The sequence below is a fragment of the Arachis ipaensis genome, chromosome B10, assembly GCF_059453495.1.
Source record: "Arachis ipaensis isolate K30076 ecotype BB chromosome B10, ASM5945349v1, whole genome shotgun sequence".
Classification (NCBI taxonomy): Eukaryota; Viridiplantae; Streptophyta; class Magnoliopsida; order Fabales; family Fabaceae; genus Arachis; species Arachis ipaensis.
Genome location: NC_142435.1, coordinates 138,121,327 through 138,145,931, shown reverse-complemented (window position 1 = coordinate 138,145,931; position 24,605 = coordinate 138,121,327).

The window sequence follows — 24,605 nt, the reverse complement described above, 5'->3', positions numbered from 1 at the left end:
CTGCTATTATATGTACTTATTTTATTTTAGAGGTCGTAATACCACATCACCTCTGTTTTACGACTTAAGCGTAAAGCTTTGTGTGGTAGGGTGTTACAAGACTAGCCAGCACATTAGCAAGGGTCTTTGAAAGAACTCAAAAAATAACGAAGGAATCTCACACAAGGATTAATTATAAAAGTAAAAATACTCTACTTGTGTCCAGTAAAAGAAATGAAATTGAAGAAAGAGAGATGAGACTCTTGGTGGAATTTGAATCAGCATTCTATAATTTATCTGGACTTTTAAAAAATCTCCCTGAAGGGATAAAGAGGAATCTCTGCTATTTGATAAAAGATAGAGAAGACCACAAGTGCCAGCTATGTGCCTCAGAAATATCTGAAGAAAGCAATAATGAAACGGAATCAACTCACATGATAAAAGAAGAGGACAGTGCATCTGAAGCATCCCTCAACATTATTGCATAATGACGTAAGCGCTTAGGTCATAAAGCACCAACAATGTAGCTAGTGCAAGATAATAAACAATGACGTAAGCAATGACGTAAGCAATGACGTCATAAGAAGGGTAAGGATGGGAATTGTCCATCAGACCCAACCATTATAAATAGATTGCTTAGGCAATTGTAAAGAGTATCAGAAAACAGAAAGCAGGAGGCTAAGAGTACTCATATGCTAGGAAAGCAAGGAGGAAGCTGCCAAGGCGATTCTGTAGTCTAACAAAGAATTCCCTTAAGGAAAAAATAGTTCTAAACTCCCCTCTAGAGTTAATATCTACAATCTCCCCTCTGGAGATAAAAATACCTTATGTAAAATATACTAAATAAAAGAAGTTTTTCTCCAGAAAGGTACATATTTATCCTAATCTCTTAGTTATGAATTATTTATAAAGCTTAGAATTAATAGAGGAATATGATTATTATAGATTAACTGCTTTGTTAGATAATGAAAAACAAGCTATTCTAAAAACAAAACTAAATCTCAAATTAAATGAAAACTTTAATAAACAAAGTCTTTTAAAAGAAGTTTTTAATAGAAAAAATATAATATACTATGAAAAAATCCAACTTGAAGCTCCTATAATAATAAAATCTGCTAATGGAGAACTTGAAATAGCTTTGATAAATGATGAAGAATTGAGTAAACAGATTGAGAAAATTAAGGATCAACAAAAAAGATCTAAAATTGGATGGATTCATATTAGTACCATACAAGTCTTAATTAAATCTACATATATGAAAGGAATTAATTCACCAATAAGTTTAGCAATCTGTGACAAAAGAATTACTGATGACCCAATAGATCAAATAATTGGAATTGTTCATGGAAATTTGGCAAATGTAAATGTTAAATTTAATGCCCATCTCGGATACGCTATACCTTTATCAACTGAAAATCTTGGAAGATCTATAAGTTTAGCTTATAAATTTCATAGAAATAGTTTAATAGAACAAGATGATGAACCATTTTCAATTACATATGCAATAAATTATGCTTTAACAAATAGCCATCATAGTATAATATTTAAAAACAGAGAAAGAATTTATGTCGATGAATTATTTCAGAAAATTGTAAAAACAGAAATACCAAAATATAAAGCTATTGAAAACCCAGTTCTATTATTAAAAGAACCATCAAGGAGAGCATCAAATTTTCAAATAAGAGAATCTAAAATTAATAGTCCTTTAAGTTTCTCTAAGTTAAAGATTAAAGAAGAAAACTCTGAAATAAAAGAATTAACAAAAAAGGTCGAAAAATTAAATGAAACCCTAAATACTAAATTATGACAATAAATAAAGAAGAAATATATGTAACTTATCAAGATAAGAAACAAGAGCTCTTTGAAAGGGAGAATCGTTTGAATTATTTGCAGTTTTCTGAAATAAATCAAAGAGCATTTAAGGCTCTAAAAATAATATATAATAAGTTAAAAAGAGAAGTTGAAGAGCTAGAAAAATTAATAGAATCTCTAGAAAATAGTGATGAATCGATGATAGAGTTTGCAGAAATTCTAAAATAAATAATACTAAACAAAACTAGTTTTAGAAATTATTTATGAAGCATAAAAGGATTGAAAAATCAGAAAATAAAATAAAAAGGAAAAGAGCGAGAAAATTAAAAAGTAAAATAGAGGAGTATAAAAAAGAATTAAATAATTTTCAGATCGAAATTGATGATCTTATAATAAAAAGGATAGAAATAAGAATAAATATAAACAAGTTGGAATTAAATTTAGGAAATTTATAAATGCCTGAAAAACCATATTATGATTTAAAAGAATTAAAGCTATTGAAAGAAAAAATGGATAATGAAATTGAAAAATTAGAAAGATATTTAGAAACAAGAGAAAGTGTAGAAATAAAAGAAGTTCTTGAGGATTTGAGAAATTATATTAAAGAAAAAGAGAAACAGATAAAAGATTTTATATATAATAATCCATGTAAAAAAGAATATTATAATTATGATAGAAATTAGAACAGAATTAAAAAACTATAAGTACAAAATCAGGATTATAAATATACATCAAGGACTAGTAATAAATAATTATATAACAAATACAAGAGAAATTGTAGAAATGGTCAATACTTTAGATTATGAAGTTACAAATTACTTTTATCAAAATCCTTTAGATAAAGCACCACCAATTGAATCTATACAAATTATAAACCTATTCGAAGCAAAATATGAAGAGTTAGTAGAAATTTCAAAAAAGAAATTAAAAGAAAAGTCGAAATTGAAAAATTGGTATCAGAGCCAAGTTAACGATTAAGGGTAACACTTTCTCTTTAAGCAACACTTTTAGTGACACGTTTTTAAAACAATCACAACCACAAAACAGAAAACGTCTTTACAAAAAGATGAAATTGGCAACTTTACCGTAGCATCCCCCACCTTTTCTACTTAGCATATGCACTTGCAAACCAAAAAATAAAAAGAAAAGAAAAGTGAATTTGGGAATCCTATGCATCCCTCCTTATATTCCCATCCTTTGTTTCCTTTTGTTGTGTCCTTTTTTTGAGATTACAAGATTCCCATGTTTGCTATATACCTCATGTAGTATTATTCGATTTAATGGACTAAATGCTTTTAAAATATGTTACTTTGATTAATGAAATCCACTAATTAATTAAAGAAAGGGCAATGCTAGGTAACCAATGACTTTCTTGAACGACATGAACAATCACCAATTAAATATATAAAAATATACTATACCTCTAAATTACCCATCTAAATCTTAATATTAGAATAACTATCCGCACACCTAATAAAATAAACATCCGATACATTCCCTGTTCACATTTTTAATATTTTCATTGTCTACCTATATTTTTCCTTAAAGAAATTATATATATTCACGGTCTCGCTAGGTAGCAACAAAAAATATAAACAACATAAACAACGAATTGAAAATTTGGCCCAATGAAGTTAAAAAAAACACTCCACCCAAATTACCCAACTAAAAAAAATCCCATTCAGTAATTCAAAAATTTTAACCATCTATTACACCCTAATTTACTAAAGTACCAGCTTCTCTCCCAAACCCTCTGCCGTCGGCGCCGCACCAACCAGTCCCTTTTGCCAACATCACTCTCTCCCTCACTAGGCATCATCGTCGCCTCCTGGGTTCTTCACGCTGTCACTTGGTCGCCAACTAACTCCCATCGTCGCCGTCGGGATCCTCCTCACCGTTGCTGGTTCGTCAATAAGGACCCTCATCGGCACTTAAGGATAACCATCCACTTAAAGATAAAAATAATCATCTGCATACACCCAGTGAATTGAACATCCAGCATATTTTAATTGTATCTAATTAAACACATTTTAATCAAATAACCATCCACATAAGAATTAAAATAACCATCTGCATACCTAGCTACTAAAATGACCATCCAACATATTATGAGTTGACCACAACAAGGTGGAAACAAGGGGTGGACGTCGTTGCATTGTGCGGCGTCGAAGGGGCAGTTGGGAGCCGTGGCGAGTTTGTTAACGAAATGTGGGTGCGACGCGAAGCACGCAGTGGATAGAGTGGGAAAAACAACATTTGCGATAGCAATGGAGAATGGACACTTAGAATTAAGGAATTTGCTGCATTGAGGGAACGTGCTGTTTCAGGTGGCAAAAAAAGGGGACGTGCACAGAATGGTAAGTTGTTTGACGGTTGGGAGAGCGGACATTAATGGAAGGGACCAAAACGGGTGGATGGTCGTGCATTGGGCTGCGTTGAAAGGGAAAGTGGAGAGCATTGAGGTCTTGATTGATAACGGTGCTGAGGTTGATCCCATTGAAATTATGGCGCCATTTTCGTCGCAGCATGGTGGAAGGAGAAAACGTGAATTGGAGGAGGGGGAGAAGGGTTGAGATAGAATGAAAACGTGATGTAACAGAAGAAATTATGTTGTCTAACCCTAATAATTTAAATTTAAAAATGAATTATTTTAATAAATTAAAATTTTAATAAATTAAAATTTTAATTTTAATAATTAATTTAACTTTTTTTTAAATCATTATTCACGTTATTCAACATTTATATTGTTTACTTATACTTTCTCATACAATAATAATCTTCTTGTTGTGATGGATTGTCATATTTATGGCAGAGACTTAATTCTCTCACCGAAAAGTTAGAATTATATCATAGTTGGATCACTCATTTTTTCTATAGCTTTAGGTTTGTAGATACCTCTCAAATCTCAAATCTTCTTGTTTGCATTAAAGAATGAGGACTAAGACATGTTAATTTAATTTGGCCAAGAGAAAATCTAGATCATGGGGTTTACCAATAATGATGATAATGTGCGAGTTCCGGTCATGTCCCAAGAAAATGACACTTCTCCAGATCTCAAAATTTCCGCTCATGATATAGTATAGTGGTAGTTTATATGTAGAATAAGCCTGCTTAGTGTTCAGGAAATACAATAATATATAGCCACCCAAATATAATTATATGCTTATGGTTAGGGCTTGAAATAAAGTTAGCATAATCTCTGTTTGTTTTGTTTTGTTGATCCTTATATTCAGCTAAAACGCAATGCACAATTCAAGTACTCTTCTTGCCCATAAACCTTTATAATGAAGACAAGGAATATATATAGTAACTTTAAAATGAGTTAATAGTAAAATTGAAGTCAGACAAAGGTAGGTGAAGTGAATTAATCTAATAATGTACAGATGAGGTTCGAAACGTATTAAGAATTTTCCAGGAAGTTATCTTATATTGTCCATGGGCAAGCCATATATTGTTTTAACCAGTATTTTTAATTGTAATAATATAAAAATATAAATCTTTTAAAATTATGTCAATTTTATTTTGATATTATAGATTATAACACAAAAATTTACAAAAAAATAATATTATGTAGGAGACAAAAGTTTTCATCGAGTAAGAAGATCATGATCTCTGTGTAAGACCCAGTTAATTAACGGCTAATTAACCCATAAATGAGAATTTATTCTAGAAAGCCAAAAATGTTATTTTTATGGCTTAATATGATAGAGGAAATTGAGACGAAAATTTCGGTACCAATTTTATAGAAAATGGACTAAGATTGGACCGAACGGGCCAAACCAGGCCAACCGGACCCAAAGTGGGCCCTTGGCCCAACATAACTAAACCCTAAAATCCTCATTTCAGCACTCTCTCTCCTCATTTGAGACAATAAACACGCTGAAATGGAGGCCATGGAGGGAAGAACATTCTCTCAAGTTCTATCTCTCACTTGATCTTCAAACCACCATAACTTTTGATCTAGAGCTCCGATTGCCGCTCCGTTTGCGGCCACACGTTCATCGCGGAGAGCTCTAAAAACCCATACAATCAATCTTGAGGTAAGCCACGTTTTGCTCTTCGAATTTCCAGCCTTGATTTCGAGTTTCATGAGCAAAAATGTTGAGATTTTGGGCTCTTTGATGTTATAGGACCCAACTCTCTTGAAGGAGAAGGTTAATCTTGTCTCCTTGGACCTTGGGCGTGGTAAGATTCTCAACCCTATTGTAAATTATTGTTCTATGATGTTTGGGTATTGAGATGTTGTGTATGAATATGGTGATTGTGGCTTAGGTTGTGTATATGTGAATATTGGAGCTTGATTGATGATTTTGGAAAGCTTGGGAGAGGGTTTTGTGTGATAAAATCTGTTCTTGGAGGTGTTGATACCTTAAGAGCTTGTGGACAAGTGGTTTGGAAGTGCTCCGGTTGAGTTTGAGAAATCGGCTAAGGTATGGTTTCGGTTTCCTGTATCTAGTATATAATGTGGTAGGAAATACTTAGGCTAGAGGCCCTAAGATAGGTATTGAATTGTTGATGTTATTGAATGGTTGAGATATATGATGTGATCATATATGTGATTATAAATATTGATGCCTTGATTGTGTGATATATGAGAAATGCATGTTGTGATATATGCTTGATGGATGATTGAGGTTGAATTGATGGGTGATACCATGTTGATGGTGAGTATGATGTTGATTATGTATAATGATGGTTGATTGGAAATGGTATTATTGGAAATTGGGATGAGGGAGGATGTATGACATGATGTTGTGTTTGTCCTTTAGCCATTTGATTGAGAAGTGTTAAAAGGGTTGGATGGTGATTTTGGAAATTTGGTAAAATGTCAATGTGTGAGTTGAGGATGGCTTGTTGTTGATTTTGGTACATTTTGAACGATTTCAAAGAAAAGGGTTGAAATTGGCATGTTTTGATTGATTTTGAAAAGAGTTGAAAGTGGCTTGTTTTGAAAATGGCACTTTGTGGTTTTGTATGAAAACATGGTTTTTGGGCATACTTTGACGGGACATAACCTGGACTACGGATCTCTGATTTGTGCCAAATCTGATTAGAAATGAAATTGGATCCAGGATGTCCATGCCGTTCAAAGAACGGGTGAAAAATGATTTAAAATGAGAGAGTTATGACCGTCGGAAGATTGGGGGTTGAATCTGTGAATTCTGCAGCTTTTAACTTAGAAAATTTTTAGCAGAATAACCCTCCGCGCGTAGGCGCACTTGGCGCGTGCGCGCCATTCTTCCAGGAAGCACCATCCACGCATGTGCGTGGTGTGCGCGGGCACGTCGATGCGTTGCGCCATATGCCCAGCTATTTTCCAGAGAGTTGTGCCAGAATTGTGCCAGTTTTGTGCCTGGGCGCAAGAGCACCCACGCGTACGCGTGGCTGACGCTTGCGCGCCGTTTGGATATTTTTCAACCCGCGCGTTTGCACGTATGACGCTTGCGCGTCGATGAGTTTTTGGCCATCCGCGCGTGCGCGTGGAGTGCGCGTACGCGTGGCCCTGTTTTCATCCCAAAGTTGATTTTTGAGTTTTAAAAGCCAAATTTCATGCTTCTAAGCCTCCGATCTCACCACTTATATCTTAAATCATTATGATATGCCTAGCATGAGGAAAAGGGCTAGTGAATGTGGTAACTTGCGAGTGAAGCAAGGGAAAAATGAATGATCAATGAGGATCAAAGATGATTATGTGAGATGCGGAGAATGGCGGTGGAAGTGCTTGTTGTGCCATGGGCCGAAGGGTCGTAATTGTTAATGAATTGGCTGGTTATGGATTTAACTGTGAGCCGGATGGCTAGATTATTGTCGTGTTACGGCGGAGCCATGATTATGGCTAAGTATAAATGCATATATGCTGTTGAATGAATTGTGAATGTTTGCACTTCCACCATCGGAGATGAGGGTTTCCCTGGGAGGAAGCAGTGGCTAGCCACCACGTGCTCCAGGTCGAGACTCGAAGCTCTTTTGACCCTATGTCGTAAGTGTGGCCGGGCACTGTGAAAGACCCGGATGAGCTCGCCCCCGTAAATATTCACCAGTGAGGGTGATGGATATGGATCATGATTATGATCAAGTTTATGATGAGTATAACTCGAGTTGGGGATGCGCGACAGAGGGACAGTCCAATGGTTAGCTACCAGGACTTGTCGGGTTGGCTCTATAACCGACAGATGATATCATCAGCCACTAGGGACAGGCATGCATCATAAGCATACTACATGAATTGTTTGAGATTGCCTATTTGACTGCATATTACTTGCTAATTGTCTAAATGCCTTATCTGTTCCTATTTGTAAATTTCTTGTCTGATATAACTGTGTTTGCTATATTATACTCCTACTGGTGGTTGGGAGGTCTGAAGGAATTGGAAAGGGAAGTATTAGTTAGACTGAAGAATCTTTAGTCAGTTGCCACTTACGGTTTAGCTTGTTTATAAGCTTTGATATTATCTGGAGGAAGTTCTAGGATTGCCTTCGGCTTTCCTCTATTATTATGTATTATATATGTGGAAGCTGTTACCGTGCTGGGGACCTCTGGTTCTCACCCATGCGGATTTTGTGGTTTTCAGATGCAGGACGTGAGGCTTCTCGTTGAGGCATGCTGGAGACTTCTGGATTAGCGAAGATCCTTTGTTCTCGGGACTCTGTTTTGGGTTATATATCTTGTTTAGACACTTTTATCTCCATTAAATAATACAAACTGTGATGACTTCTCTTATAGGAGGTTTTGGAGAATAGGTTTCTGTATTTGTATCCCTTTGGGTTTTTCTTGGGGTTTTCCTTATTTTATTATATGTATATATTGCTATGCTCGGACCGGTTATCTTCGCAGCCGGATTTTGAGTCTTGATATTCCTGTTTTTGACACTCTTTATATATATGATCTCGCGTTAGCTTATCCCTGTTCGTTACGTTATCGATCGGAGTGTTGCGCTTTCGAGTTACGGTTTTTTGTTTACCCCCTTTTCCTACAAAGGCTCCTAGTTATAATCAATCATTCATACTACTATACGTACTAAATTTTTATTTTAGAGGTCGTAATACCTTGCCATCTTTGAATTATGACTTAAGCATAAGACTCTGTATGGTGGGGTGTTACACTCTGTAGATAAAAAATTAAACAATAAGTTTTTAGGTATTATTTTCATGTGAAAGAGTTTAATTTCTTACTAATAATTAATTTTAATATTCATTATCTAAAACTTAAAAGAATTTACTGTGTATATTTTTATATTTGATTAGGTATTAAGTCTATTGCACAAAAAATAATTAATTTTCATACTTGTTATTTAAAAATGATATATTTTCTCTCTTTCTCTCTCTATATATAATTAAGTATTAGTATAAAAAATTATATTAATAGTTATAAAATTAACTCAAAATTAATTTTTTTAAATAATTAAATCTTGATTCTAATTATTAATTATAACATTAGTATTTTCTCTAAATTATATATAATAAATATTTAAAAAAAATAAAAAGATAATTAAAAAGATAAGCAGTGAAAATTTAAAATTAAATAAAAAATTATATATAATAATATTTTTTATGTGAATAATATTATGAAATTATTTTTAATTATATTTAATTATAAATTTAATATATTTTTTATAATTTTATAAATTTATTTGGATTATATTATTTTATTAATTTTATTTTTTGTAGAAATGAAAGGTAGAGAGATAGAGAATGAGAGAGAAAAATAAAAAAAATAGAGAGAGAATTTATTAATTTTGCAGAAAAAAATTATTTTAAATGGAATAAAAGAATATTTTATGATATATTTTACTTTGTCAAATTAATAATAAAAAATATAAATTATAAGTTATATATAGAGTGGAAAGAGTATAGAGAAATAGAGAGGGGGAGAAAGATAGATAAAAAAATGGAGGAACGAAATTTATTAATTTTAGAGAAAAATATTTCATCTCAATTTTAATAAGAGAAAGTCATGTGACACATTTTAGAAAAAAATGTTTCTGCCTCATCAAGAGTGGAGTTTGGTTCCCCTGTTCAAGTAACTCTGATATTCAGATCTTTGGCTGCAGGGATTCCCAGCTCACAATTTTCGGAAAGTGTAAGTTACCCAAACACCTTGGGATTAAACAATTTTAAGACCAACAGAAATACTATCACAGTAATAGTAACAACTAACAAGTATTAATATACTGTTAATAACATTATATATTTGGAAACCCCACTGAACCAATGTTCCTACAATATCAATAATCAATATGAATCAGAAGCAGGACTTCGAGAAAGCTATTAAATTATCCATTCCAGCAGTAACATGATAATGCAGTGCAATTTAGGTGTGGTGTTGGATCAGTGGAATCAAATCATATTTTAACTGCAGTAAGCAAATTATAGATCCAAAGTTATCAATAAAGAATAAATTGCTACTTTCTAGTTTCTAGGTCCGTTCCGATGCAGATGAAGACAGCATCCAAAACATAGGTCAACTACATAGCCATGAAGCATATTTTGTTATCTCCTCCTAATTAGTTTCATCTGTATACTTGCTATGAGCAATTAGCCAATTAGTCGTGACCCTTTTTCTTGTCATGCATTCCAATTTATCAAAGTTTGAAGCTAGACTAACCATTTGTTCTTGAACTTCTTTCAGGAAAGGAACTTCTTAAGGAAAACACTAGGAGTGGAGTCTCCATCTCTCAACCCAAGTGCTCAACCATCACAACCGACACCCTGCAAAAGAGCCCTACTAGACAGTTTACAATCATAGATCCCAATATCCATAGGTTATTTTCCCCTTTCTGAATCCTTGACATCCTTCTTTGCCTAGTTTGAGAAACATTTCAATTTTATCCTGCCCTAAAACTTTGAAAGGCATACCCTTGGTAAGAATGTAATGGTATGTTCTTGCCATCTTCAACATATCTAACAATATCCTTCCCTTCACTCAAGGGTTACCTCCTAGATAATGGCACCAAAAATCAGTGTGCTTTTAGAGTCTGATTCTTTGGTTTGTTTTTCTCCAATCCAGCATTTTGCCTTTTTTATGTACAGAGCCTGGTGTGTTATCATTAGTCATCTTGCGCATATGTATACATTGGCATATCGCCTTTCCTACTACATATAATGAACAAAACATAAAGAGAAAAGTTGCAAAAAAAGGGGGGAAAAGAAGTGTGTAATAGAGGATTTTCATTAATTAGTTGGAACCTAGATTCTTATTTGTTTGTTTTTGGTGTACATAGATTATAGAATAAATTATCTTCCCCTTTTTTTTTGTTTCTGATGTACTGAAACTTAAGTATAATTGAGTGGTATTTTGGTTTTGGTGTGCTCAATGTTGTGTATCTATTTCTTACACAACCAAATCTAGAGAATTCTTCAAAAAAGTAATCCCAATTAGGCATAAACAAATTCTCTCACTCTCTGAACATGAAAACAGACATGTACATTGTGCTTTCATACAGAAGAAGAAAAAAGGATTCTAGACAAAATTATGTACTTACATAAGATAGAAGGACCCTGTGTTGTGTTGTGGCAAATTCATGCTGCATGCAGATTGCAGAGCTTTCCTTCATGGAGTGCTTGTTGTGCTGTGTGGAACAAGAGTTCATCTTAATGAGTTAGTTCCATGGCTGTTGATGGTGGTTGTGAAGTGGAATCCAGAAGGCATTACATAACATAATATGAAAAAGGCATTAGCTCATAAAGAAGGAGGGAACAATCTACAAAATAAAGCGCTTTCCTTTACTCTTAACTTTCTTCATTAAAGGCAAACTGCACCTATGACTCTTTTGATTACACAGTCAACATTTTTAGTGAGTTTTTTGAAAATCTGTAGTGCTCTTCATATAATTCCATGCAAGTATGCAATTTCAAGGGTGAGAAATTTAGATAAGATTTTTAACTTTTAGTATAAAATAAGTGCTTTTTCAATCAATCCTGCAGCACTCTCTATCCAACAAAAATGTCTTTTTAGCAACATATTTGTCATCTAAGAATTCTAAAGTGATGCTACTAGCTAATTCTATCTAATTGTTATTTTCATTGACTTGCAATTACTATTATTTACAATTTTCAATAGATTTTCTTTTGGTGTCACAGATTCAAAGTCTAGATTTAAGTTACAGTTACACAATCATATGTTTTCATAGAACTTTATGAGACCCTTATCTTAGGGGACTGTGTTTTAGTTTAACTGTTGTAAAAGAATTAAAGAAATGATCTTTTATATATTTAATTTAATACCACAAATAAGTAATAACACAAATAAATATTTTTTTTTGAGTTTGTATTTCCATAAAAGATTTTAGTGTATTTAAAGGTGAATATGTATATAATAGCATAACGCATCCCAACTATAACAATCATAGGCTTCTCCATTTTTACATACATAGAGATGGTAAACAATAAGGAAACATTTTTCCCCCAAACTTCACCGAATATATATCTTTCATGTCCTATAAGTGAAAATGTGAAATGATGTGAAACAAAAATAGAAAGCTTAAACACAGTGCATCTCATAAATGCAACTTAATATGCCATTGGTAATAACATGGTGTTCCGCCTAATCTGATTCTATTTGAACCCAAATAGACATAAAAAAAAAAATAACTCTATACCACTTTGAATTGATTCGATATATATATATATATATATATATATATATATATATATATATATATATATTTATTGTGGTATTGAAACGATTTGATTTATCTTAAATAAAATTCAGCTTTCCTGGAGCATGAAATAGTGCTGGTGATATACATATACTGACCTGGAATCAGTTTTTGAAGATTTTGCCAGTACCTCCAAGCAGACAAGAAAACAAAAATAACCGCACTTAAAAACCAGTAAGACACAGAAATAAACAAATAAATCACAGCCATGCACTGGAAGATAGGCCCAAAATCTCTAAAAAAAGCTTCTTTCCAGAATGAAGAACCCATATAATGAAAAAAGCATAGTAACAAACTTGGGATGGTTGTGTCCAAAAAATAAAAAATTAATGGTTAGTTTATTAATCCGTTTAAGCAAGTGTTAGGATTTGAATTTGCCTTGTGCGTAAAGCAACTCATTGACCTTAAATGGAACTTCGTTCGGCAATGAATTAGTTCTTAACTTGATGGACGAAGGATAAAGTCACCAACGGAAAAAAAAACAGATAATCATAAAATTGATAACTTTAGTATCAAGCTTAGTCATCATGATTAGAAAAAAAAAAGCTTAGTCATGAATTTTAAGGCTACATAATCGAGGGAACAGTCCCGTTAAGACAACAAGTAACATACTTGAATGCTTCAATTCCCATAGTTGGACCAATAGTGTTGGTAATTCCACAACTCCAGTAAAACCACCAAGGGAATTGTAAGATCTCGAATTTTCATAAACTAAATATTGTTATTTAATGATTTATTTTATTTATTCAAGAATATAATTTTCAGAAATTTATATATTAATTGAGATTTTCTTATTATTAATTTAAAAAAAAAATAGTGATTGAAAAATAATGAGAGTTTTATCTGCTTTAGTTTGAATAATGAGATTTTGAATTTTATTTTATGATTTAAAGGAAATTAATTTAATTATCTCTAGTCATTGAGTTAGAATATCTATTTGAAAATAAATTTGTAAATTAATAATTAAATAGTAATTTTAAATATATTATTGTTGGATTAAAATTTGGTTTTTAATTACTCTATTATCCTAATTTTATTAAAATTACTAAATTACTAAATTACCCAAAATCTCTAAAACCCACACTCTCCTAACCCTAATTTTATTACATTTCCCCCTTTCCTCCTTGTTTCAGCGCCGCCATACCCTTTCCCTTAGCATTCAGTAAACCACCCTTTCTTTAGCTTCAGTAAATTAGGAAAAATAAAAGAAAGAAAGAAAAAAAAAAAGAAAGAAAGGAGAAGAGAAACGAAGAGAGCAGAAGAGGGAAGAGAGGGCTTGAGAAAGAGAAAGGGAGAAGAGGAAGGAACAGTGGCGCCTGAGGAGAGGGAGACCGCCGCTGCAGCTGCGCGCCGCCACCGCGTCCCGCTGCTCGAGCCACCACCGCGCCGTTCGTCACCATCGCGAGGAAGCTCAGAACCGAGGGAGAGAGCTGCGCGAGGAGGAAAGGGCTTGCGCCAGCCACGTGAACCACCGCCACGTCACGTTTGTCGCCGTCTTTGAGGGTTCCCGTCGCCGCCGTTGTCCTCGCCGTGAAGCCGTCGCTGTTGATGCAGCTATCCGTGCCGTTGTCATCGCCGAAAGGAGCTAGCATCGTCGCCGTCCATGGATGAAGCAGAGGAGAGAGATCCGTGAAGAGGGGAGGACCGCGACCTGTCCAGCCGCCGTGCTCAGTCGCCAGCGCCGTCCTCGTCCGAACCATCATCAGATCCGCCGCTGCTGAAGCTTCTGGCCGCGGCTCTGCGTCGCTGGAGCTCCACGCTGCCGCCACTGCCACCAAAAACCACCACTGAGGTCTAAATCTGTTTGGGTAAGCGATGCGTTCTGAAATCTTTTAAATTAGTATTTCTGTTTTAAATTGTTTGAGGATCTGAGGTCTTGGTATCGTAGGATCGAGTTACGGGTCTTGATTGCTGAGTTCTATGGCATCGGGGCTGCTGTTGCTCCGTTTTCTCGATCATTCGTAAGCCCAGTAAGTCGTTCCTTGTTCCAAACTCCTTTTAGTTGATGTTCTGTTATAGATTAATGAGTTTTACGCAACATTAATGTTTTAGGATTGAGCTAAGGCTGTGTTTAGAGGCTGTGGCTGTTGCTGGGACGGTCGTTATTGATGTTGTTGCTGTGGGATAAGAATAGAAATGCAGTTTGTCACGTAGTTGAATTGCGAACGAGGTAGGGGTTTTTCTTAAAATCTAATTTATATTACAGAGTTGTGATAAATAGATACTAAAGTGAGAGGACATATGCCTGTGATTATAATTATCTTATAAATGTGGTTGTTTGCTGGACTGAATGATTGATTGCTTGATTGCTTGAGTAGTTTGTGATTGCTGAAAAGAAATTAGTTTGAAAGGTTATTTAGTTGATTATTATGGGAAATGGTTTTTCTTGGTTTTGAAGCTATTTTTGATGATGTAAAGGAATTGGCTTTGGGAATGGTTTGATTTTAAAAAGAGATTTATTATGGGCACTGATTCGCTTTGAAAATTATTTGATATTGGAACTAGCCGAATCCTTGGAAATGATTGAGGTTTTGGAAAGGTTTGAGAAATGTTTGGATGGGACCCGAAAAGGGTGGCAGAATCTGAGTTTTAGAGGAGATGCTGCCGAAATTTTATAAAATTAGAAGTTTCATTTGAAGTAGTTATTTTAAAAGGTTTAATTTTAAGCATTATATGATTTAAGAATACTTCTTTTATCAAAGAAAAAGTTATGTTTTGGATTGGGAATTGTTAGAGAACGAAACGGAAAGAAGGATGATGAGGATTTATTTGAAATATGATTTTTGAATGAATTTGGAAAATGGGATATGGATTGACGAATGATGATGATATTGAGAATTGCTTAGATATTGATGAATAATGAATGAATTATTTATGTGGCTTATGAATTTGAAATATCTGAGATACGAGGTTCCCTGGATTAAGTGCCGTGGCTTGCCACCACGTGTACCAGGTTGAAAACTCGATACTCTGTTGACCCTACGATGTAAGTGTGTGACCGGGCACTATATAAATTCCCGGGAATGTTACCCCCATTGAGTAATATTGATTATTTGAGAAAAAGCTATGCATAGACTCTTGGGGATGTGTAACACCCTACCATACAAAGTCTTATGCTTAAGTCATAATTCAGAGATGGCAAGGTATTACGACCTCTAAAACAAAAATTTAGTACGTATAGTAGTATGAATAATTGATTATAACTAGGAGCCTTTGTAGAAAAAGGGGGTAAACAAAAAACCGTAACTCGAACGGGCAACACTCCGATCGATAACGTAACGAACCGGGATAAGCTAACGCGAGATCATATATATAAAGAGTGTCAAAAACAAGAATATCAAGACTCAAAACCCGGCTGCGAAGAGAACCGGTCCGAGCATAGCAATATATACATATGATAAAATAAGGAAACCCCAAAGGAAACCCAAAGGGACACAAATACAGAAAACCTATTCTCCAAAAATCCCCTCTAGAAGGAGTCATCACAGTTTGTATTATTTAATAGAGATAAAAGTATCTAAACAAGATATATAACCCAAAACAGAGTCCCGAGAACAAAGGATCTTCGCTAATCCAGAAGTCTCCAGCATGCCTCAACGAGAAGCCTCGCGTCCTGCATCTGAAAACCACAAAATCCGCATGGGTGAGAACCGGAGGTCCCCAGCACGGTAACAGCTTCCACATATATAATACATAATAATAGAGGAAAGCCAAAGGCAATCCTAGAACTTCCTTCAGATAATATCAAAGCTTATAAACAAGCTAAACCGTAAGTGGCAACTGACTAAAGATTCTTCAGTCTAACTAATACTTCCCTTTCCAATTCCTTCAGACCTCCCAACCACCAGCAGGAGTATAATATAGCAAACACAGTTATATCAGACAAGAGATTTACAAATAAGAACAGATAAGGCATTTAGGCAATTAGCAAGTAATATGCAGTCAAATAGGCAATCTCAAACAATTCATGTAGTATGCTTATGATGCATGCCTGTCCCTAGTGGCTGATGATATCATCTGTCGGTTATAGAGCCAACCCGACAAGTCCTGGTAGCTAGCCGTTGGACTGTCCCTCTGTCGTGCATCCCCAACTCGAGTTATACTCATCATAAACTTGATCATAATCATGATCCATATCCATCACCCTCACTGGTGAATATTTATCCATCACCATCACTGGTGAATATTTATGGGGGCGAGCTCATCCGGGCCTTTCACAGTGCCCGGCCACACTTACGACATTAGGTTAACAGAGCTTCGAGTCTCAACCTGGAGCACATGGTGGCTAGCCATTGCTACTACCCAGGGAAACCCTCATCTCCAATGGTGGAAGTGCCAACATTCACAATTCATTCAACAGCATATATGCATTTATACTTAGCCATAAACATGGCTCCGCCGCCACACGGCATAATCCAGCCATCCGGCTCACGTTAAATCCATAACCAGCCAATTCATTAACAATTACGGCCATTCGGCCCATGGCATAACAAGCACTTCCACCGCCATCCTCCACATCTCACATAATCATCTTTGATCCTCATGGATCATTCATTTTTCCCTTGCTTCACTCGCAAGTTACCACATTCACTAGCCCTTTTCCTCATGCTAGGCATATCATAATGATTTAAGACATAAGTGGTGAGATTGGAGGCTTAGAAGTATGAAGTTTGGCTTTTAAAACTCAAAAATCAACTTTGGGATGAAAACAGGGCCACGCGTACGCGCACTCCACGCGCACGCGTGGATGATGCTTTCTCGAAGAACGGCGCATACGCGCCAAGTGCGCCTACGCGCGAGGGGTCATTCTGCTAAAAATTTTCTAAGTTAAAATCTGCAGAATTCACAGATTCAACCCCCAATCTTCCGACGGTCATAACTCTCTCATTTTAAATCATTTTTCACCCGTTCTTCGAACGGCATGGACATCCCGGATCCAATTTCATTTCTAAATAGATTTGGCACAAATCAAAGATCCGTAGTCCAAGTTATGTCCCATCAAAGTATGCCCAAAAACCATATTTTCATTCAAAACCACAAAGTGCCATTTTCAAAACAAGCCACTTTCAACTCTTTTCAAAATCAATTAAAACATGCCAATTTCATCCCTTTTCTTTGAAATCAATCAAAGTGTACCAAATTCAACAACAAGCCATCCTCAACTCACGCATTGACATTTTACCAAAATTCTCAAAACTACCTCCAACCATTTTAACACTTCTCCATCAAAAGGCCAAAGGATAAACACAATATTATGTCATACATCCTTCTCATCCCAATTTCTAACAATATCAATTTCCAATCAACCATCATTATACATAATCATCATACTCACCAACAATATGGCACCACCCATCAATTCAACCTCAATCATTCATCAAGCATATATCACAACATGCATTTTCTCACATATCACACAATCAAGGCATCAATATTCATAATCACACATATGATCACATCATATATCTCAACCATTCCACAACATCATCAATTCAATGCCTATCTTAGGGCCTCTAGCCTAAGTATTTCCTACCACATTACATATTAGATACGGGAAACCGAAACCATACCTTAGCCGATTTCCCAAGCTCAACCGGAGCACTTCCAAACCACTTGTCCACAAGCTCTCAAGGTATCAACACCTCCAAGAACAGATTTTATCACACAAAACCCTCTTCCAAGCTTTCCAAAATCACCAATCAAGCTCCAATATTCACATATACACAACCTAAGCCACAATCATCATACCCATACACAACATCTCAATGCCCAAACCTCATAGAACAACAAATTACACTAGGGTTGAGAATCTTACCACACCCAAGGTCCAAAGAGACAAGATTAACCTTCTCCTTCAAGAGAGTTGGGTCCTATAACATCAAAGAACCCAAAATCTCAACATTTTTACTCATGAAACTCGAAATCAAGGGCTGGAATTTCGAACAGTAAAACGTGGCTTACCTCAAGATTAATTGTATGGGTTTTGTAGAGCTCTCCGCGGTGAACGCGTGGCCGCAAACGGAGCGGCAATCGGAGCTCTAGATCAAAAGTTATGGTGGTTTGAAGATCAAGTGAGAGATAGAACTTGAGAGAGTGTTCTTCCCTCCATGGCCTCCATTTCAGCGTGTTTAGTGTCTCAAATGAGGAGAGAGAGTGCTGAAAACTAGGGTTTTGGTTTAGTTTAGTTGGGCCAAGGGCCCACTTTGGGTCCGGTTGGCCCGGTTTGGCCCGTTCGGTCCAATCTTGGTCCGATTTCTATAAAATTGGAACCGAAATTCTCGTCTCAATTTCCTCTATCATATTAAGCCATAAAAATAACATTTTTGGCTTTCTAGAATAAATTCTCATTTATGGGTTAATTAGCCGTTAATTAACCGGATCTTACATTCTACCCACCTAATTGGGAATTTTGCCCACAAAATTCAAATTCAAATTCAATTACTTGAGAATAAGTGCGGATAATCCGTTCGCATCTCCGACTCAAGTTCCCAAGTGTGTTCCTCAACACCGCCTCGACTCCAAGCCGCTTTGACTAATGAAACCTCTTTTCCACGCAACCGTTTGATACTAGTATCATCAATTCTGACTGGAGCCACTGGAAGCGTCAAATCTTCTCTTAACTGAACCGATTCGGGTTCTAACACATGGCTAGCATCAGGAGTGTACTTTCGAAGCTGCGACACGTGAAATACGTCGTGCAGGTTTGAAAGATGGGGTGGTAGAGCCACCCGATACGCCACCAGCCCAATCCTCTCCAAGATCTGAAATGGACCAATGTATCGAGGATTCAACTTCTTTGCTTTAATCGCTCTACCTACTCCTGTGGTCGGAGTAACTTTTAGGAAAACATGATCTCCTGCCTCAAATTCTAAGGGCTTCCGCCTTTGATCGGCGTAACGCTTTTGATGACTCTGCGCCGTAAGCATCCTATCTCGGATTTTCTTGACTTGTTCAGTGGTCTCAGCTATCATTTCCGGCCCCAACAAACCTTTCTCTCCAGCTTCATACCAACATATTAGAGATTGACATTTTCTCCCATACAAAGCCTCATACGGAGCCATTCCGATGCTCGCATGGTAACTATTATTGTATGCAAACTCTACTAACGGCATATACCGATCCCAACTCGCCGGTTGGTCCAAAACACAAGCTCTCAACATATCCTCTAGTGTTTGGATCGTCCTCTCGGATTGACCATCTGTTTGAGGATGGTACGCTGTACTCAAGCTTAATCGAGTTCCAAAAGCTTTCTGAAATGCACCCCAGAACCTCGAAGTGAAACGAGGATCTCTATCAGAGATTATAGTAGCAGGTACACCATGGAGTCTCACAATCTCCTTTATGTATAACCGAGCTAGCTCCTCAAGGGTGTAAGTCATCCGAATGGGCAAAAAGTGAGCTGACTTCGTCAGTCGGTCCACAATCAGCCAGATAGCATCAAAACCAGTCCTAGTCCTTGGCAATCCTGACACAAAGTCCATTGCAATACTTTCCCACTTCCATTGCGGAACCTCTAAAGGTTGCAACATCCCAGAAGGTCTTTGATGTTCAATCTTTACCTTTTGGCAAGTTAAGCACTTTGAAACATATTCCGCCACATCATTCTTCATACCCGGCCACCAAAACATCGCCTTTAAATCATGGTACATCTTAGTACTTCCCGGGTGAATGGAGAATCCGCTTTTGTGTGCCTCCTTTAAGATATCTTGCCTCAAAGTACCAACATCCGGCACAATGATCCTACCCTTGAATCTCCATAACCCATCTTTTTCTTCCGACACTCTCCACTATTTTCCTTGCTCGATAGCCGGTAACACCTTCCATAACGCTTCATCATTTTCATGAGCCTTTAGGAGTTCGGACTTAAAGTCACTCGAGATTTCTAATCGGCTCAAACACAAGGTTCCAGATACTTCTCGAGCACCAATTTTTAGACTCTCGAATCCCTTGAGCAACTTCTCCTCTTGAAGCATCATCCAAGACGCATATAACGACTTTCGACTTAACGCATCCGCCACTATATTCGCCTTTCCAGGATGGTAATTTAACTCAAAGTCATAGTCTTTCAACAATTCCATCCACCTCCTTTGTCTCATATTAAGCTCTTTCTGATCAAAGAGGTATTTCAAGCTCTTGTGATCGGAGAAGACTTGGAACTTAACCCCATAGAGATAATGCCTCCACACCTTCAAGGCAAACACAACCGCAGCGAGTTCCAAATCGTGCGTAGGATAACTAACTTCGTGAGGTCTCAACTGTCGTGAGGCATACGCCACCACATTATGATGCTGCATCAGCACGCACCCTAGGCCCTTTAACGATGCATCACAGTACACCTCAAAAGGCTCGTTCGGCTCAGGTAACACTAACACAGGTGCAGTGGTCAACTTTTTCTTCAATGTCTGAAAGCTCTCCTCGCACTCAAAAGTCCAAACAAACGGAGTGTCTTTGCGAGTTAACTTTGTCAACGGCAAAGCTAATTGCGAAAAGCCTTTGATGAACCTTCGGTAATAGCCAGCTAAACCCAGAAAACTCCTTATCTCAGTTACTGTGGTTGGTTGCTTCCAATCCATCACAGCTTCTACCTTGGTTGGATCTACGGCTATTCCCTTCTTACTCACCACGTGACCCAAAAACTTCACCTCACTCTTCCAAAACTCACACTTAGACAGTTTCGCATAGAGTTTCTTCTCCTTTAAAATCTGCAACACGGTCCGCAAGTGTTCCGCATGCTCTTCTTCAGTCTTGGAGTAAATTAGTATATCGTCAATGAAGACAACCACGAATTTATCCAGAAACGGACGGAACACTCTATTCATGTAATCCATGAATACTGCAGGAGCGTTCGTCAACCCAAAGGACATTACAGTGTACTCGTAATGACCATAACGAGTCCTGAAAGCGGTCTTAGGGATATCCTCACCCCTCACCCTTATCTGGTGATAACCGGATCGCAAATCGATCTTAGAGAAAACCCCAGCTCCTTGTAACTGGTCCATGAGATCATCAATTCTCGGCAATGGGTATTTATTCTTTATGGTGACCTTGTTCAGCTGCCTGTAATCCACACAGAGCCGCATACTTCCATCTTTCTTCTTTACCAGTAACACTGGAGCACCCCACGGGGAAACACTTGGTCGGATAAAGTTCTTACCCAACAATTCCTCTAACTGAGACTTTAGCTCGGCCATCTCTAACGGTGACATCCTATAAGGAGCACTTGAGATTGGTCCCGCCCCAGGCACCAATTCAATAGCAAACTCGACCTCTCGGTTAGGTGGAAATTCCTCAATATCATCGGGAAACACTTCCGGAAACTCACACACTACCGGAATCTGATCCAACCTTTGATCATCACCCGAAACACCCGCAGTTAACAATAGGATACCCTGACATTCGGTTCCAGAACAGTTCACCATCATTGAATTCAAGTAATAATTATTCACCACAACCGGCCCTTCTGTATCCTCCGGCATAAAGTACACCGACTTGGTAGAACAATCAAGCAGGACATGGTTTTCGGATAACCAGTCCAATCCCAAGATAAGATCAAGACCGATCATCGGTAAGCAGATTAGATTATGGACAAAATCACGCTGCTTGAACCTAAACGAAACTTTCGGGCATCCTAGTCTAGTTACCATGGCTTCATGGGTAGCATTATACACTTTTAAGTCATAACCTAAGGTTACGATCTTCAACCCTAACTCATGGGCTTTCTCAAATGCAGTGAATGAATGCGATGCTCCCGAATCAAATAAAGCATTTAAAGTTTGACCAGCCATTTCACAGTTACCTCGAATGAGTGTCTCGGATCCCTCTGCACCCACAGCTGAGGTGGTGAACACCCGACCAGTCTGTTGTGCTTTCCCAGCACCTTGTTTTTGCTTCTCTGGACAACTTGCGGCTTTATGCCCCGCCTTTCCACAATTGTAGCACAAACCCCATCCGGCCTTGCATGGTACTCCCGGATGGTGACTCCCACACCTAGTACAAGCTTGATCATTTTGAGGCTGCTTCCCAAACCTCCTCCCTTGGGAGTAGTTGTTGTTGGGCCTCCTAAAAGAACCTCCCCTCTTGAAAGGCGGACCTCTAGGTGCAACGCTCTTCCCTCGGTTCTGTAAAAATGATCCTTTGTGACTTCCTTTCTCAGCGGTTGCCCTCTTCACACACTCTTCAGCAACCCTACACTTGTTCACCAACTCGGAGAAAGTCCTAATCTCCATTGGTCCCACTGAACTGAAAATATCGCTCCGGAGTCCTCCTTCGTACTTAACACACTTCCATTCCTCATATTCCACCGGAGTCCCTTGACACATACGAGAGAATCTGAACAGCTCCTCAAACTTGTCAGTATACTCAGATACGGACATAGTACCCTGCTTCAGCTGCAACAATTCAAGCTCCTTGGCCGTCCTAGCAGAAGTCGGAAAGTACTTCTTATAGAACTCCTCTTGGAAGACATTCCAGGTGATATAATCATCACCCTGCTGCAGGAGGCGTCGGATTCCTTGCCACCAATGCGACGCTTCACCAGTGAGCAAATAGGTAGCGAACTCCACACGCTGCCCTTCAGGTACCACCTGCGCTTGCAGTGCTCGTTCCATAGCTTGAAACCACGTATCGGCTTCAGTCGGGCTAGTAGTTCCCTTGAACTTCGGTGGATTAACCTTCAAAAAGTTCGCCAGTGTCATCGGACCCTGAACTCCACCTCCGTCATTACCATGGTTGTTCATCTGTTGACCAAGAGCCTCAGCAGTGGCTTGCATAGCAGCAGCCATGTTCTCCAACGCAGTCATAAAGTTCACCGGGTCATTAGGATTAGTCTCCGGCGCACGAGCATTCGTATGTCCTCTCCCACGGCCTCTACCGCGTCCACGAGGCGCCATCTGGTTCCTATACACACCAAACAATCGATATTAAGTTGATCAGTCTCAATATCAGAAGTTTAGTGCTTCAAAGTCCCAAATGCATGCTCATGAACGTTTATGCTAACTATATCAAGTAGATATACTAACAGCACATAACACACATACAGAGAATGCACAGAAGCATAGTCAGTCCATTCCTCAGGCTCTACAGGAACGAACTGCTCTGATACCATAATGTAACACCCTACCATACAAAGTCTTATGCTTAAGTCATAATTCAGAGATGGCAAGGTATTACGACCTCTAAAACAAAAATTTAGTACGTATAGTAGTATGAATAATTGATTATAACTAGGAGCCTTTGTAGAAAAAGGGGGTAAACAAAAAACCGTAACTCGAACGGGCAACACTCCGATCGATAACGTAACGAACTGGGATAAGCTAACGCGAGATCATATATATAAAGAGTGTCAAAAACAAGAATATCAAGACTCAAAACCCGGCTGCGAAGAGAACCGGTCCGAGCATAGCAATATATACATATGATAAAATAAGGAAACCCCAAAGGAAACCCAAAGGGACACAAATACAGAAAACCTATTCTCCAAAAATCCCCTCTAGAAGGAGTCATCACAGTTTGTATTATTTAATAGAGATAAAAGTATCTAAACAAGATATATAACCCAAAACAGAGTCCCGAGAACAAAGGATCTTCGCTAATCCAGAAGTCTCCAGCATGCCTCAACGAGAAGCCTCGCGTCCTGCATCTGAAAACCACAAAATCCGCATGGGTGAGAACCGGAGGTCCCCAGCACGGTAACAGCTTCCACATATATAATACATAATAATAGAGGAAAGCCAAAGGCAATCCTAGAACTTCCTTCAGATAATATCAAAGCTTATAAACAAGCTAAACCGTAAGTGGCAACTGACTAAAGATTCTTCAGTCTAACTAATACTTCCCTTTCCAATTCCTTCAGACCTCCCAACCACCAGCAGGAGTATAATATAGCAAACACAGTTATATCAGACAAGAGATTTACAAATAAGAACAGATAAGGCATTTAGGCAATTAGCAAGTAATATGCAGTCAAATAGGCAATCTCAAACAATTCATGTAGTATGCTTATGATGCATGCCTGTCCCTAGTGGCTGATGATATCATCTGTCGGTTATAGAGCCAACCCGACAAGTCCTGGTAGCTAGCCGTTGGACTGTCCCTCTGTCGTGCATCCCCAACTCGAGTTATACTCATCATAAACTTGATCATAATCATGATCCATATC